At 43.2% G+C, this 16,907-nt stretch overlaps 1 protein-coding gene across 5 annotated transcripts in view; it reads left to right on the top strand.

The window, feature by feature from the left end:
- The first annotated feature begins 6,866 nt into the window (after positions 1 to 6,866).
- ADIPOR2 (adiponectin receptor 2) overlaps positions 6,867 to 16,907 on the top strand; it is a 53,438-nt gene continuing 43,397 nt past the window's right edge. For 4 of the 5 annotated variants that reach the window (XM_072873258.1, XM_072873240.1, XM_072873285.1 and 1 more), the window contains exons 1-2: positions 6,887 to 7,018; positions 16,588 to 16,651. The gene's annotated coding sequence lies outside the window, so the exon portion shown is untranslated. Of the gene's footprint in view, positions 7,019 to 16,587; positions 16,652 to 16,907 lie in introns of all 5 variants that reach the window. The other variant, XM_072873249.1, reaches the window with a different exon arrangement.

A 16,907-nucleotide genomic window follows, 5' to 3' on the forward strand; every position in this document is an offset into this window, starting at 1 on the left:
TGTTTTATTCTTTTGGTGGGGTGTCTTTTAATTTGCTGTTCTGTATTTCAGAGTCCAGGAGCCATGCTCTTCCCCGGCATAAGCTAACCACAGATACGTTTGCTCCCAGAATGTGGCCGTATGTTCACTAATGGAAGTCTTTTCTGTGTTTTTCCTTGGTAATAAGAGTATAATAAAATTGTACTAGGGCAGAAGGCATTACCAAAGTCTGCTAATCAGTCTTACCACGTTGGAATTTTAGTAGAATCCAATTCATAAAGCAGGGAACAAATGCTGTTTCTAGCACAAGACATTTCCTGTGCCTCTCAGCATCTGCAGAGTTCATTTGCAGTCAGAACAATCAAGAGAAGCCAGTTCCCAAAATATAAGGGTTTGCTAATATACATCTCCTTTGTTACTGACATTCCAAGGGTGTGGTGTTTTTTTACTGTAAATTTTAAAATGCGCAATGCCAATAAGCAAAGAGCCAGTCATGAAGATTATTATTTTTATATTAAACCTCTGTTTCTTATAAAGCATTGCAGTTTTACAGATTCCACCATTTCAACCACCAGAGAAGAATTTATATGTACCTTTCATACTTCAAATATTTGAGGACTCCAGAAAAGCACAAGGAAGAAAAATTATGTTTAATAATTAGGAGCTGTTGTTTTTTTAAACCAATGTGTCCAGTTTTTATTTTATTTTTTTTAATCCAACAGGCAATATATTTGCTGGCATCCCAGAATACAGTTTCTTGGAATATAAACAGTGGCCTAGATTTATTTTATTATATAAAATCCAAAGCCAGTGGTATTGTAATTCAAAGTAACGGAAATAGTTTTCCATGCATGGAAAAAATGTGAGTGCAATGGCCTGATCCAACTCCCATTAAACTTCAGTGGGAGCTGGACTGAGCCCAAGATCAGATCAAATGTGTGAGCTATTCACTCCTGGGATACTGTATGTTTCTAGCCCAGTAATAAAACCTACTCTACCTTAGATACATCTAAAAAAGACCTTTCCTCCCACCACCCTCACCTCATGTTCTTGTCCATCCTTATTGCGTCAGTACTTAAAGGTGTTAGCTATTTGTATATGGCACCCTCAGGCATTGTTAATGTGTCTAATAATTCAAAATGATTTCATTTGGCCTTTCCAATAAAGACCACACATTTAAGGGAGTCGCAACACTCCTTGCAGTTTGGCACCACAATTAATTTTGTGGGTGTAAACAACTTTGGGAGCGGAAAAGTTGGCATTGTTAGGGCTACTATTCATCTGGGTGTCCCTGGATATGTCCTTCTTTTTCCACCTAAAATGTTGTCTGCATGGAAAAAGGATGATTTTTGGCCTTTTGTCCCAGCACTCTGGACCTCTGGCAGCCTGGTCAGAGCCACCAGTTCCTATTGGACTGAGACCATATAGTGATAGGAGAGAGGTGACTGACCACTGGATTTTTCTCCCCCCCCCCCCCCTTTTTTTTTACAAGACCTAGGTTTCAGCCTTCTCGACTTTCTGGGAGTTCTGTATCCAAAAATTTGATCCTGCTAAACTCTAGCTTAAAACTTAATTTCTATGGCGCCCACACATAAAAGAACCTCCTTAGGGTGGTAGTGAGTATAAAATAAGAGCACAGCCGGTTTGGTTTGATGCAAAGCCAAAGAAAGTCAAACAGAAAGCTGTAGCAGAACTGCTTCTTTACCATGAAAGTTAAAAAGTGGTGGATTTTAAGTTGTGCCTTGTTAGATGCACAAGGTGGTAGGGGGATGTGGGGGTGGGGAGGTAAGCTTGATTCTGCGCTCTGCCGATTATCTGCTTTGTAATCTTCAACAAGTTACTTAATTTCTTTGCATTTTAGCCTCCAGCCTCCTCCTGTATAAAATGAGGAACAGAATACCTCCTTTTTCTGTAAAGGTCTTTGAGAAATATGGCTGAAAAAACCGTAATTGAAGGCCTACCCTCTATGCTCATTAACTCTGGCAGGCAGACAGCTGTATCCCCATTGTGCAGGGACACGCTCAATTCGGGACAAAGAGGCTCAGCGGCACCTCGGAGGGTCAGATGCTCGGAGGTGGTTGCTGGGGTGCTCAGCAGGAGCCTCGGAGAGTCTGTTGCAGCGAAGCCCTACTCCGGCACAACGCTGGAGGGAAGACGGTTCTACAAAAGAGAAGTGAACTCGGGGCTTGTTTATTTATGGGTATTGAATATCTGGTAGCAAGAGTGAGGCTTAGGGAGGTTAGCCTGGTTTCTGAATCAAATACCTGCCTGCTCAAATTCTGTTTGCACTTTCATATGGATAAGATATACACACAATACACTATTATATAGTGTGTGCTGGTAGCCGGCTGCCACATTCCAGCCCTGAAGTCGCTGCACTTCAAGGCTGATAGAAATGACCACCCATAAGTCATGTAAAACTAAAATATTTTGGAGTTAAAGGCACTATGCAAATACACAGTTATTGCAAGTCAGTGAACATCAGCTCCTAAACGGAGCAGAACAGGATGCAAATCTGTCATCATTTTCCAACGGCTAGTAATACCTAAGTTATAATGTGAATGAATGAGGCCTTAGTATGTTCTGCTGCAAGGTAAGCTAAAGCAATAGCTGATCCCAGAACAAACAGAAACTTTCATTTTATATTGATTATAGTAAAAAGATAGTGGCAGGGTTGTGAGAAAATTTAAATGAACCTTTTAACACCACTGGACTCTAGGCCATTTGCATCGTTTGGAGGCTCCCATTCTTTGTCCCCAAGAAATCTGTGCCTACCCAGAGCTTAATGTAAGGGAGAGACTGCTACCTTTTGCAATTCAGGAAACAGCGAAGTAGAATCCAGACACGCTGCATGAGTGCAACTCACACTTTCTATATGGACCCAAGTTTTGTAGCCCTGACAAAGCACAAATGAAGTAGATCTTGTTCAGTCATATAAAATCAAATGTGCAAGGGTCTCTTGATGCAGAGGCTCACTTGATGCTCTCCAGGGAGAAGCCTAGTAGGTTTAAATTACGCTGTGGGAGAAGTTCCTAATCACCTGTGGCTACAGAAATATAGACAGTATTTTCATCAGCTGATGCAAACACAGAATATCCCAAGGAGACCTTGGGAAATACCTTCCAGTGACTAAAAGGCATTTCTCAAGTGTCTGTCACAAGGTTTTCCAGAACCTACTGCTTATATGGTCATTCACGTTCATTTAGCTTTTGTTTAACTACATTTCGGGTTAAATAGTTTCTGGAAGATACTCTGTGAAATCAAGTTCACTGAATGGCAGGCTCTGAAGGAGCTGTCATATGACAAACAGTGAGCAGATATGAACGTAATATTGGATCCCCTTCTCCTCAAAGGCAGACTCTGGCTATGTCTAATCCATGGGACCCAGAAATGTGTCCCATCTCCTTGGTCCAGATGTGTATCCTGGCCATATCCTGACTCCCTGTCAGGGCAGTGCAGGCACCAATACCTGTGTGCAAAGGCTGATGGATACAGAGACCGTCAAGCGGGGTAGCCTGTCCCAGCTCCAGCTCCAGCATAGATAGCTGGTGGCTTTGGGACTGGGCCACATCATGAGCATACCAGCTGTGAAGTCTAAATATAACCAGCCTCAAAGATAAGCAACACAGATTTCTGTGGCCAACAGGACACATACCAGAAAGGACAAAAAGAATCATGATCAACCACTGTAAATCCCCAAATAACAATAATAAAAACCCCAGTATAATACAATGATCACAGCATGCTTATGCCTTCACCCCATTGAAAATCTTCTCCTGCAGGGCCTGAAGCTGTTACTATACCCTCTTCTTTCTTAGCTCTGTTTAAATGACAGTTTAAATCTATTTTTTTGCATTAGGATAAAAAAAGGCATGACTTACAGCATTTCCTCAAAGACAGAAGGAGGGAAAGGGGGAACAAACAGTAGGGTCAGGTGTTCTCCTTCCTCTGTGAGCAGGGATAAAATGCAACAGCCATAAAATGGAGTACTAAATACTGCCCTGTGACTCTCAAGTTGGACACCTGCCCTAAGTGTCACAGTTACCTCTCCACGCTGCCCATCCAAAGCAAGCTGGGTCTGATGGCCCCATGGTACCAGCAACAGCTCCGGCTGTTTGGAACGTGGTGGCTGCAGCAAGTGCCAGCCTTCAGCAGCGTGACAGAGTGTGCGGTGCGGGTCAGGCCCTCAGTGCTTTTGGGGGGAAGAAGACTTTGATAAGGAAGGAAATGTAAAGAGAATGAGCAGGCACCGCTTTACTGAGGAGCAGGGAGATGATGATACCTCCCCCAGGCCCTTTCCCCATTAGCGCTGCCCCATGGTGCTTGTCACATGGTGGCAGCCATCCTGGAGAATTCAGAAGGGAGCTGCTCAAGTATGTTTGCCAGTAGAGATGAAGCAGTTTAAAGGCTTGCAAAAATAAGGCATATCCTGAAAAAAAAAAAAAAGGTGCAGGCTCTTCCTTTCCCTACGGCAGTTTTATTCTGAATCATAATTTGTCTTTTGGCTCTTCCTAGAGTGCCATATAGTTGTGTCAGTCCTTCGCATGACTGCAAGAGCATGGTGATCACGCGGGATGGGCAGGATGAGGCATTGCCATGCAAGGACACATTACGATCCTGCCTTTCAGGGAGGGAAAAAAAAGATGTGGGGTAGACCCAGTGTCACTTAATGACTGCCACAGTCACTGTGCTGGAGCTAATTGTAGCCCTGCCTTGTTCACAGCCCCAAGGAGCAGCACAAGTGCTTAGCCATTACCTTTCTTGGGCTGAGAAAAGATCTAAACCAGGTTTTTAGAGTGGCAGCCCTCTGCAATTCACTGTGATGAGTCTGGTCAGTCTCAGTTTCATTTACCACAGGCAAATTCATTCTCTCTTACTCGGGAACAACAACAGAGATGACTAATGACCTGCCAACTTTCACAAAGCACAGAGCTATGTATTTAGGACAAAAACATTCAGGGATGGAGTTAAGGCAATGAACATTTTATATTAATGCTACAATTTCTAGGAATTATCTATAAATGGCCAGGAAGTAACTCAGTTTTTTTAAATGTGTCTTTCTGAATGAATACTTTGCCCCGTACAGCAGAGCACAGCTTTCCTTTTTGATTTCCAGGCTCTCGAACCAGAGTAAACCACCCTAATTCCTTTTATTTAATATTTAATGAAACAGTATTCCTATCTCAATTTCCCTCTTAATTGGCTGAGTACATGTTAAGTTATGGTGACAGGAAATGACAGACGAAAATGACATGCAGTTTTTGTGTATATTTTTCATCAACAGAGCTCAAAATATTTTAAAATTATTAGCGCCATTTTACAGATGAAATACTGAAAGACGGGGCAGGAAATACTTCATCCAACCGGCACGGGGTGGAGCTGGAGCAGGCGCTGCAGCTGCTCCTCTCTGTGCTGCTGCCCGATGGCTGTCAAAATACATTTTGATTGATGAGAGAAACTGTAAATACATGCAATAGTGCAACTGCAATGTTCAGTAAATACCTTGCTCCTTTCAAAGTAATAAAGATTTTAGCGAATGCGTGGGATGGGACGTATTTTAAAGGAGACAATAGGGAATCATAGTTTTATAAACAGGGTTTTAAGGAATGGGCAGTATGTATTTAATGTTGGTGGGTATTAGGGGCCAAAATACTAATTTATAGGGATAATTTTGCTTCCGTTAACTATCTTGTTTACAGTCAACTGTTTGAGCTAAAATTTCTGGGTGTGGATACACGTGTATTGGCGTGTGGCTCAGCGAAGCACTGAAGTTCACAGAGCCACACAAATTACTGATAGACAAGTCCTCCCAGATCATCCAGTTGTTCTCCTTGGCCATTCAGGATTGTCCTCTAACAGGATGTCTTTCCGCAGTGTTTGACAAGTCTCAGTGTACAACATTCAGGCTTAGGGTTTCCACCATTTTCCCCAAGGACACGATTTCAGAAGCTGACATCTCCCTGTCACATACATTTTCCTGCTGTTCTGCCTCCACTTGCCATTACTTAACAGAGGAACTTCTTGTTCTCTTTGGTGTTCCCTCTCTGTGCCTCTACATCAGACATAGGTGTTTGGGCCCTGTCACAAGAGCCAGGCTTCCCAGATGCCTCCAGTGGCATCAGGCCTGGTAACGCCATCTGGATTTCATCATCGCTCTGGTGTTGCGCGGGCTGTGGCCTCCCCGCCCCGTGCCATGCCCCAGAGCACACAGTTCAGTCACACGCATCAAACACCGGTCCAGCGGGGCCTCTTCCCCCTTCAGCAGGACCTGCAGCCCCTGGGGACGCTTCGCGTCTCCCTGACCCAGTGAGTTTCAGAGTGCCTCTCTCAGCCTGGACGGCTCTGAGCTGTCACCACGGGTGGCCCCTCTCGGGCCCCTTTCCGTCACGCCTGCGGGAAGGGCTGCGTGGCCTGGGGTTTCCTGTGACACCGCTTTCTGTAGGAGAGGGGGACGCCCTGCCGCCTGCTCAGGGCCCAGAGGAAGCGGTGCCACAGGGGAAACCCCCGCCCCCTCAGGACGGATGCGCCGACGGGCCCGGGCCCTTCCTGAGGGGCTGCCAGCCCCCCCCAACCGCCCCTGCCACGGCAACCGCCCCACACGCGCCGGCCCGCGCCAGCGGAGAACAAAAGCCCGCGCAAACGTCACTCGCTTCCCTCAGCCAATCAGAGCCGGCTCCCGCTGGCGGGCGCGGCGGGGGGGCCGCACCCCGCCTTTCCCCAGCCTGCGCGGCCCGGGGCGGGCGGGCGCCCGTGCGCCTGCGCGGCCCGGCGGCGGCAGCGGCCGCTCCTTCCTGACTACGTTCCCCGAAATGCAGCCGGGCGCGCTCCCCGCGCTTCCTTCCGGCGCGTCGTGCGCAGGCGCGGTGGGGTGTCCCGCATTGGCGGCGGCGGCCTCGTGCGATGATGACGCCCTAGGGCAAGGAGGAGGCGACAAGGCCGGGGAGGCGGCGGCGGCGGCAGCGGTTGCCGCAGGAGGGGGGCGGCGCGGGGCGGCGGGCAGCACCTCGCGGGCGCCGGGGCGGGCGCCGGCCGTTGCCAGGTGAGTGCCCGCGGGGCCCGCGCTCCGCGCTCCTCACCGGAGGGGGTGCGCGGCCTGGCTTGGCCGCCGCCCGCGGGGCCGGGGGTCTCGGCCCGGGGCCGGGCGTCCGCCCGCTCGGCGGGGCGGCGAGAGGGAGCCCCCGCGGCAGGGGGGCCGCCTGCTTCCCTCCCGCCGCTCTGCGGGGACGGCGGTGGGGCGGGGGTCGCGGCCGCGGCTGCCCCCGGCTGCCCCCGGCGCGGGTGGGTGGCCGGGGTGTTGGGGGAAGGCTGGCGGTGGGCGCTGCCCTCGGCCGGGACCGGGTTTTGCCGGCGCGGCGGGGAGCGGGCCCTGCGGGCGGTTGGCCGAGGGCAGAAGTGAGCCGGGCTTGTGGTCAGGGTGTTTGCTTAGGGGCACGAAGGAGCACTTGGAAACGCTCGGCTGGAGGAGGCTTTAGGCCAGCGAAGCACTCTAAGTGGGTCAAGAGCGCTGTAAGTGGGTCTTGTTTGTAGCCTTCTGTACACTTGTTGCTTGTCGGGACAGCGAAATCTGCTGCTGCTCTGAAAGTCCTTTTACGGAGGCGATAAAAATAATAACTCCTGAGCTTGCACGACATGGGAACCTTGGCTTGCCCGCAGAGCACTCTGTGTGTGTGTGTTTATGCGTATGTATCTATAAATGCTGGAGTTACCAACAGTAGATAATGTAAATATTCAACACTACTGTAACCATAATTTGGATATTCCCAAGTGGCAGTTAAATTGACTTTTTAAAAAGTTGGTCTTTTTTTTTTTCCTGAGAGAATCAGGTATTCATCTCTTATTTGGTTAGGACAAGCAACAAAGACGTTGAAACATTTGGTAATCGACTAGAAGACAAAGAAGATATGACAGCTGTTGTTCTTACTGAGCTTTTCAAGCAGTCTTGGTTTCTTTTTGTGTCTGTCTTAGCCTTACAAGTCAGTTGATTTAGTGGCTTTAGTAGATGTGTGTGTTGGCATAGGTTTAAGAAAACTGTTAATATTAAATTAGAACTTATTTGACATACAGGCTTTGTCACTGTATATGTAAACTGTCATATTCACCTGTCACATAGCAGAAAAGCTTTTAGATATTATTCCTTATTTAAAGATACATTTTGTTCCTAGTGCAGCATTGGAGGAGTTCTGGCAGTTGAATTGTCTTGTGTATCACAACTGTGTTGTGTATTTTTTAAAATGGACCAAGTTTTATAAAGTTGGGCGGGTCCTCTGGGCAAACGCTTCTGGTTTTCAAGAGTTGAGGTCTTAATGTGTAATTTAAACTCTTGTTTTTGCTCCCTTGCTGTAGTCACTGTCAGGGAGTATTAAATTCCTGCTTACGTCCTGGTTGTGGTCTTCACAGATCTGGAAGTCAGTGAAGAGCTGTGTCCTGCACAGTCCTCTCTCTGAGTTATATTGTAAAAATCCTCAGCTTTCAGAGGCCTTTCTGTAGCATTTCAGTAGCGAGGTGCTTGCTTTTTACAGAACCTTAATGAGACTATTTCAAATCCAGTGGTAGCTGCAGTGATAGAAGAAGATACGTTTATGATCGACAGAACTAGATGATGTGTCATTGAATTATGGGTGCAGCATGGTCATAAAACACAGTCTGTTTTACTTAAGGAAGTGATCGTGTAGGGGAACTAGGCAGTTTTAGTTATGAAGGCTTTATGCTGTGGCTCTTATGTTACAGAGATAACTTATTATGTGTAAACTTCAGCTGTACTGTGACACTTGCCTACTAACACAAACGCACAGTCTTCGCAACTTGAAAGAAGTTTATTGTTGTGTTGGAAGTGTAAGGTTAGTTGATTAACACATGGAAATGACTCCCTTGTCTGAGCTGGCAACTAAAGATGGTTAAATAAGCCTGTGGCTAAGGTTGTTGGCAGCGTCATTGTGAAAAACACAGAGAATAGTTGCTAAGGTGGAAAACTGAATCGGAATTAGTGATGGAGGAGTTAAAAGCTGCATCCCAACTCAGTCCAGGTTTTCAAAATTATGCTTTCTGAGTGTAAATCAGATATGAAAAAATAATCTGGTGTGAAGGAAAAGAGTGTATTTTTGGCATACTTCTTAAGCAAAACCTTTCATGGCAAAAATTCCTTCAACAGATTCTTATCTATTATATGTACGTTCTCAAACATAAATATAAAATGTGATGAGTATAGGAGCTTAAATTGTATCAGGTCTTCAAGAGAGCCAGGCACAAAGGGCTCCCCCTTAACCCTGCCCACCGCCACCGCAGTCTTTACACCGATGGAGTTGTATCAGTGCTATTGAACTGGCGGCATTACTGTGAGTTTGCTCAAGTGACTAGTGAGCGGTGGTTTTGGCAGTTGTGGGTGAGATTCAGACTTGAAGCCTGACTCCTGGATACAGGATAAAAAGGCTGGAGTTTGAAAAGCCTGTGCTTGCTCTAAGCAAGAGTTTCTGTTGATTTGTCGTGAAGGAAAATTAATGGGAATTGGCAGGGCGTGTAATGCCAGTGATTTTAATGCTTGGATCTCTGCTGTTATCTTATGTCTTCAGTTGCATGTTCAAGGAGCTGTGTCAAGCATTCATGTACGAAGACACTCAATACGAGACACCGAAAATTTTGCAAGTTTTACAGGTTTCTGGTTGTGTAACTGTATTGTCCAAGACACTGTGCAAAGAAACAAGGCTTGCTTTCGTCAGTGGAGATGCTGTCTGTGCATGAGGAAAATCTTGATAAGTAAATTACAGGAGGTTGTTAGATTATTATGCCATCAGCAATTCAAATGCTTAAATAGAAGTAGTTCTGAAATGGAAATAGCAGTTTTGAGTATTTATGATTTGAAAGTGTCTGTGTCTGAGTCATTCAGTGAATTTTCTGGCAGACGGTGTTGGTAGATTTGAAAAGACATTACACAAGATAATGGTAGTGATTACGAAAAAGTATTTGGGACAGTGTTTAAGGGGAAGACTATTACTTTAAACTGTATAGTTCTCTGATAAAACTTGTTTTAAATGCCATGTCCTTTCTACAAGACATTGTATTTCAGCTGGTTGTACTTAACGTGGTGACCAGCTGCCTTTGCTTTTTGAAGCAATAAGTTTGTCAAGACAAGTTCAATAAAGAAACTGTTTTCAAAAATTAAGACTACGGAGACAAACAAGGTACTAGTTCTGCTTCTTCAGAAAACAGATTTCTGAAAACATTTTTAACTTTTGCTTGTTTATTTGAATATGCTCCTACTACCAGAACATTTTACTTTTGAAGTAGGATGCTGTAGATCAGTATGTAAACTAATAAGAAGCAGGAGGTGAGTTGTTTCCACGTAGTTCCTGTTGCAGTGCTTTGAAAAGAACAACCTCCTGCCTTCTGTGTGGCAGTAGCTAGGAGTGAGAGATTCAGACTTTTATCATTAGGTAACTGTAAAACTGAGCTGCAGTTTAACTTGCCCAGTGATGACATATGCTTTCTGGGAAGTTTGTCTCGATGGTTTGACGTAAAAATAAAATCTTTATCTTAGTCCTGTTTGAAGATGAACCTCAAGGTTTCCTTTCAGGGCACAGTGACAATCTTTTTGTATACAGAAGACTGCTCACCCCACTGTGATGTGGCCACTGGTGTGGTGATAAGCAGGCAGCCTCTCTCAGGAAAGGAGGTGCTACAGCTTATACTGCTGCTGCTTGGTTTGAGAAGTAGCAAAGAACTTGAAGCAAGGAGGTGTTGGCAAAATTAAGGTGCTCAGAGTTTTGAAGAGGAAATATGATATGTTTAATACCAGTTTGCCCTCTGATTTAACATGGTTTTCGATTATAACTTCTTTTGAATTTTCAGAACCTCATGGAAATTTCTCTGTCCCTGTCTGTTTTTTTGTTAAGTGGCATCTGTTTGAGTTATGATATGGCCAAGGTAGGAAGGAAATTACTGTCTATGTTTTGTTTGGCATTTTTTCATTTGTAGCTTAATGGTCTCTTGAGCAGATGAAATAAGTTGTAGGGTTGATGGGTATAAAATAAAATTAGATGGCAGTTGTATTTGTTGTTGCATGTAGCCATGATTACTCTTGTATTCTAGAGTTACAGATCTCTGCTGCTCTGTTAGTGGAGGAGAGAGTCTCTTTTTCTGGCCATGCAGAATTCTTTGGCCTTCTGTGAACTGTATGTGTGTCAGCGAACGTTTTGGGACTTCTCAGGGCTGCCTTGTGGTTAAATTGCTTGCAGAAGGGTGTTGTATAGGTAGATACAAGGTTCACAGGACATGCATTGTTAGCGTAGAAAAATTTGCAGCATGCTTCAGATGGATTTCGGTAGCTGTGAAAACACGATGGAGTCTGCTGGGATGTGCCAGCTGCTGTAGCTCTCTGTGAACAGGACTAATTAAGCCCTTGTGAGAACAGAAAATAGTCAGGCACTATTTACAGGAAAAAAGTGTTGGAACAGGCAGAGCTATAATCGTTGGCTGTAAGGTACCTTATCAGTAAGCAAGAGAGTAGACAATTTACTTGCAGAATGAGTTGGAGGTCAAGTCTGAATACTTAAAATAAGTATTGCAGTGTTCTGCCGGCAGATCTAAGTATATTGCAAACTTCTGTTGGGGCCTGCTGCAGGAAAGGCTACTTCCTTTTTTTGCCCTGACTTACTCGCTTCTTTCTGGCAGTATTTTATCTCAAAATGGTTGGCATTCATGTTTCTTCATCTAATGCTGAAAACCAAACTTATGCTAGATATAGATGTTGTAACGTTACAACATTGCCTGTGTTTGAATAGGTCATGTAAAAGTCTAGCTGTCTTTGTCAGCATGAATTGTTGTTTTTCTAAATGTAGCTATGATCACCTGCATATATTCAAAGGTCAGGTGTGGCTAGGCTGACTTATGATAAATACACCAAAGCCATTTTTCATATCTGTTCATACAATTTTTCTCCTTTTCTTCTAACCAAATTAAATGCTCTTTTCCCCAACCTGTTTGGTTTCATCTGCTTAGAGGATTGCGGAGACTGCCGTTCCTTTGTTTGAAGCCAAGGTCAATTGTGCTGCTCTGTTTAGGTCTAGAGGATGATAATTTATATGCCACAGATTTCATGAGGAGATCACTGGGTGTGTTAAGCAGTTGTCCTACAGCTTTTAGGTAAGGGTTGGTTTAGTTGGTAGGAACCTTTAGTGGGCTTCTCTCTGTTTTAATGACAGCATTCTGGTGAGGTTCCTGTTTTAGCTCCTTACTGATGCATATGTTTGTTGCTTGACTAGTGTGATTTTCTCAATGTTGTCGTAAGTGTGTTTTAGTAAATTGGATGTTTATGGATATTTGAATAAATGGGCTGTTCTTCTGGAGGGAACATGCCATGGACCTTCTTGCTGTATGAAATGTTTTCTTCATGTAATTCTGCAGACTTTAATAAAGGCATTTATCTGTGCTCTTTTGTTTTCTTCTGCAAACTACACGATGGGTGATACTAGGTTTTTGGACCTGTTACCATGATAAGGACTTCAAGCCAACATATGTCTATACATTGTTTCTGAGTTTTTTTGTAAAATGCAGAACTTCTGATGAAAATGGAATAATTGAATTGAGGCAGTAAAAGCTGCCTTCTGAGAGCAAATACCACCTCTGGCTTCTTAGATTAAATCCGAATGGTAAAATTCCTTTAGCTAGTGGTAAAATTCCTTTAGTTAATCTTTAACTCCTGCTTGTACTAGAAATACTTGTATCTCTGTCCCCCAGTCTGCAGTGGGAGCTGTTTTAAAAAACTGTGCAATGCAAAGGTAGGTATAGCTGAGACTGGCTATACTCTCAATCCTGAGAGTATTGGCAAGCTTTTACCTGCGGGGAAAGGGATTTTAGCATTTGGACCAAGGAAGTGGATGGCTAGTAGGACTTGGGATGAAGAGCCCCTGAACATGCATTTCTCACTGAACATGCTTCTCTCAGCTGACAGTTTAGGTATGCTTTTGTTATGAAAAATACTGCACTGCATTTTTTGGTGGGCTGCTCCTGAGATTGTGGTTGCCATTCCCCAGTGTAAACTGAAGGATGTATTTTTTCTGTTTTCCTAATGCTTTAATTTATGTCTTGGTCTCCATGGCTGGTGAAATTCGTGGGCATGTATTACTTGGACAAATACTAGTGCTGTGGAGGTAAGTTAGTGGTGGTAGAATCTGGTGCTTTCTGACATTGTGGGATGATACAACCAATTTGCTTGTGAAGAACAGTGTGGTTTGCAAATTGCTTTAGTTTAAGCGATTATTTGTGTGTCTATGTATTCCCTAGAACAGCATATAGCATTGCAAGGCTGATAACAGCTATATTCTGCTGTTCTCAATATTAATCTTTTAGGCAAATAGTTTTTTTTTTTAATGGAACATGACTGTAGAAATAAAAGGAAGAGCCTATTCATAATTCTTATTAAAGTAGCTATGTGACAAAGTGCCAGCTATTGGCTTTCTGCCTGCTGTACCTTCATCAGGGAACAAAATGGATTATTTTCTGAGGTGGGTGTCCTGAGAGTTGAGAAAAGCATAACAAAGTCAACAAAAGCTTTACTTAATGGTTTTCTGACCTTTATATAGTCCAAGCTAAGAGGAGGATGCTGAAAAAAGGCTTGTGTCCTGATGATCTTAATGTCCATGGTTAAGTGCAACTGCTCGTTGACTTCCTGCTCGGTGACCTTTTAATAATTGGCAACCATATGAATTCTGCAGTGTTACAGAAATAGTTCAATAATGGATGTGTTATAAAAATCCTTTCCTTTTTGTCAGCTTCACTAATGCAGTGAAGGAAGTTGCTAGGTAGCTTAGACTTGATTTATAAGATACTTCTTAAGGGGCAATTTTCAAATACATTTTTGGTATAGAAGAGGAATACTAAATTTCTTTGACCACCTGATAATTATGGATTATTAATTTCACTCCTATGAAGGATATAAAGGAATAGTTTTTGGTGGTGGCTTTTTTGTTTTTTGTTTGTTTGTTTTAGGTCATCCTCCAGAAACACAGAGTGTAATTTGCCAAAGCCTCCTTTTCTTTTTATTAGGATTTTTCACAGGTGTTCAGGCACTCTTATATCGACTAGGACTGTAGAGAAAGAAGCTCAGTAATAAAACACTAAAACTTTCTGGGTTACAAAAATCCAATGTTTGACTCAGTAGGAGGTGACTTGATGCTAAAATAGTTGAGAAGATGTGTATTGGTTTTAGCTACTGTATCTGTAAAACTCTTCTAATTTGACCTTGATCCTATATTCTGGAGTTTAAAGGTAGGATATTTCCTCTCTTCTGCCATGAAGGCAAAGTCAGAATTTCAGGTTAAGCTGGTCTTTGATAGAGAGCGAGAGGGGCTGACCAAGTTTCACAGCACTTGCATAAATGTTTCTGTCCAAAACATCTAACTAGTGCGTGATGCTGTTGAAAATGCCAGTTATGTCAACTGACTTGGAAGGACTCCAGTATTCGGGTCAGCGGAGGGAAAGGGAGATGATACACAAGACTGTCCAAGACGATACCAAAAAATCTGAAATACTCAGATGAGGTCAGGGTTGATGTGACAGTACAGCTCTGCATGACTGTGGGTAACCTAGGTCCTCTGGGTTTTGAGCAGCAGTCTTAAAATACTATTGGGAAAGTGGTACAAGATGCTCTCAAAAGGACATTAGTTTTTAATTCTTCCACGTAAGCCCTGTCCAGCTGACTTTTTCTGTGTTAGTTAACCAGTTCAAATACCCCCTTGTTACACATCACAGTAAAGTCATTGTGAAAAACAAAGCATGATTGCAGAACCCATGACTGTTTTTCTCTGAAAACTCATGTCTTGGCTCTGTTTCAATAGTTCATTATTATGTAAGTGCCTGAGGGCTTATCTGCCTGCAAGACTCACATGAACGTTTTGTGCAGTCTAAGGTCATCCTTGAAAAGGTGCAATTCCACATTCCTGTTCTTTTAGCATCTTTAAGTATGATGTGTCCAGTAGTTCTTGCAGTACCACCTGAAATCTTACTACCTTTTGAGAGGCTTTATCCTATGTAGAGGTTAAAACTCCCTTAAAACTCGGTGCTCCCTTCTTGGAGATCCTGTTCTGAGGTAACAGAATATTTGAACGCTTTCTCATTTCAAGACGAAGGGACTCCTGAATTGGGTGGTAATCTAAGTTATGTCTTTGTAATAAATGAACAGTTTATAAGCATATTATTTGTTACAACATTCAAAGTCACAGGTAACAGTGGTGGTATTTGGGGTTGACCAAAGCATAGTTGCATAATTCCTATCGTAGAATGACGTTTAGTCATGCTAGTGATGGAGTAATTGAGAATTACTGGCACTTAAAATTAATTACTAGGCAGGCATAAAAAGGAAAGGTGTAGAATGTGTGCATTACTGCTGGTTGCATTGGAGACTGCTTCTTCAGGGGATGTGACAGGTAATAGACCTGTATCAGAGTATTGTGCTAATGGTGATCCAGTCGCGAAGCAAACATGCAGGATGTGTATGCTAAAAGTGCTTTTCTTCAGTGATTGTCCAACCATCTTTATTTCTCTTTGAACTTTTGATTTGATTGTGCTGAAAAACTTGGATAATCTGGTAAGTGGTCTAGAGAATTGGTTATACTAGAAGGCAAGTGGTCTGTTAGTGAAAACCGATTCTGCTTTCTGTTAGAAATATTGAATAAGGAAGCCATACAACTTGAAGGCTTTAAACTGTTGGGTATAAGACTTCGTATAGAAATATTACCAGCACTTATTGAACATAATGTAATAAGTGTAGTGTTTGAGCCAGCTTTTCTGTCTTGTGTACCACTTGCAGTATGGATGACGTAGGTTGTATAACTTATAAACCTTCCCTCCTCCGCTGGAGTGCAATGAATGTCAGTTTGAAGCTGGCATGTGAGTGCTGTATGCTTTACAACTCCAGTGTCACAAGATCCTAAGATAAACTCAGCCCTCATTTAGTGAGATTTTTAGGCTCTAACAACATGCCATGAAGTGAAGCAGAGAAAATGGAAATGGATTACAGGAAAAGCCTTCTGCATTCCTTGCTGTTCTCATGCTGTAATATTTATGTCATAGAGGATCTCTCCCAAGCTCTGATTTCAAACTCCCGTGTGGACCAAAAGCAACATTGTATATGGCTTGACAAAAGTCCTTTCTGACTAATTTTAAGTGACCTGAGGCAGATTAACATGCGGATTAATGTATTTGACAGTAATAAATCAGTTTTAACAAGTACTGAGGCAGAGATTTGTTTGGCAGAGAGTTTGAATAAAATATGGTATCTGGAGTTACATTGAACATTTTATGCACAATGATGTAGCTGAGATGGTTAAAAAATTTCTTGCTTTCCTTGGTTTTGTGCTGATGCATCTTTATACAATTTAGCTGTAACAATGTGGAGTTTTATTTAATTCAAAGTTGTTATCTTGGTGAGCGAGCCTACAAGAATCAAAGGATTCTAATTTAAATGGAATGCATGCATTTTGTTATCCACTGTAAATGTTTAATAGCTGCTGTATAGCATGCATACTCTAAGGATTCCCCCCCTGTGTATGTATATTATCTAGTTTTAAGCTACCTTGGAGAAACAACCTTCATGTTGATTTCACATCCTTCTTGTAGGAATCTTGGAGTGTAACCTTCCCAAGCTTGAATACAAACTTCAAGAACCAGTGACAAGTTTGAGGTGAGAGAAATTGACCTATGCTTCCTCATAGGTAGCACAGCTATTTGTCAGAGAACAGTAACAAATTAGAGATTAGGAATACTAGGTGTTTTTGGGAAATGTATTTTAGTGGTTAGGATAATGGCTGTGTGTTACTCCACAGGGAAGGTACAAGATCTGTTTGTTTCATTGTTCTAAGTTGTATTTCTCAAGACTGAGGCTTACAAGAAATTTGTACGTTTCTGAAATGAGGTGACACTTAATGTGACAAGCTTGG

Source organism: Ciconia boyciana, chromosome 1 (assembly GCF_034638445.1).
Source record: "Ciconia boyciana chromosome 1, ASM3463844v1, whole genome shotgun sequence".
Taxonomy (NCBI): Eukaryota; Metazoa; Chordata; class Aves; order Ciconiiformes; family Ciconiidae; genus Ciconia; species Ciconia boyciana.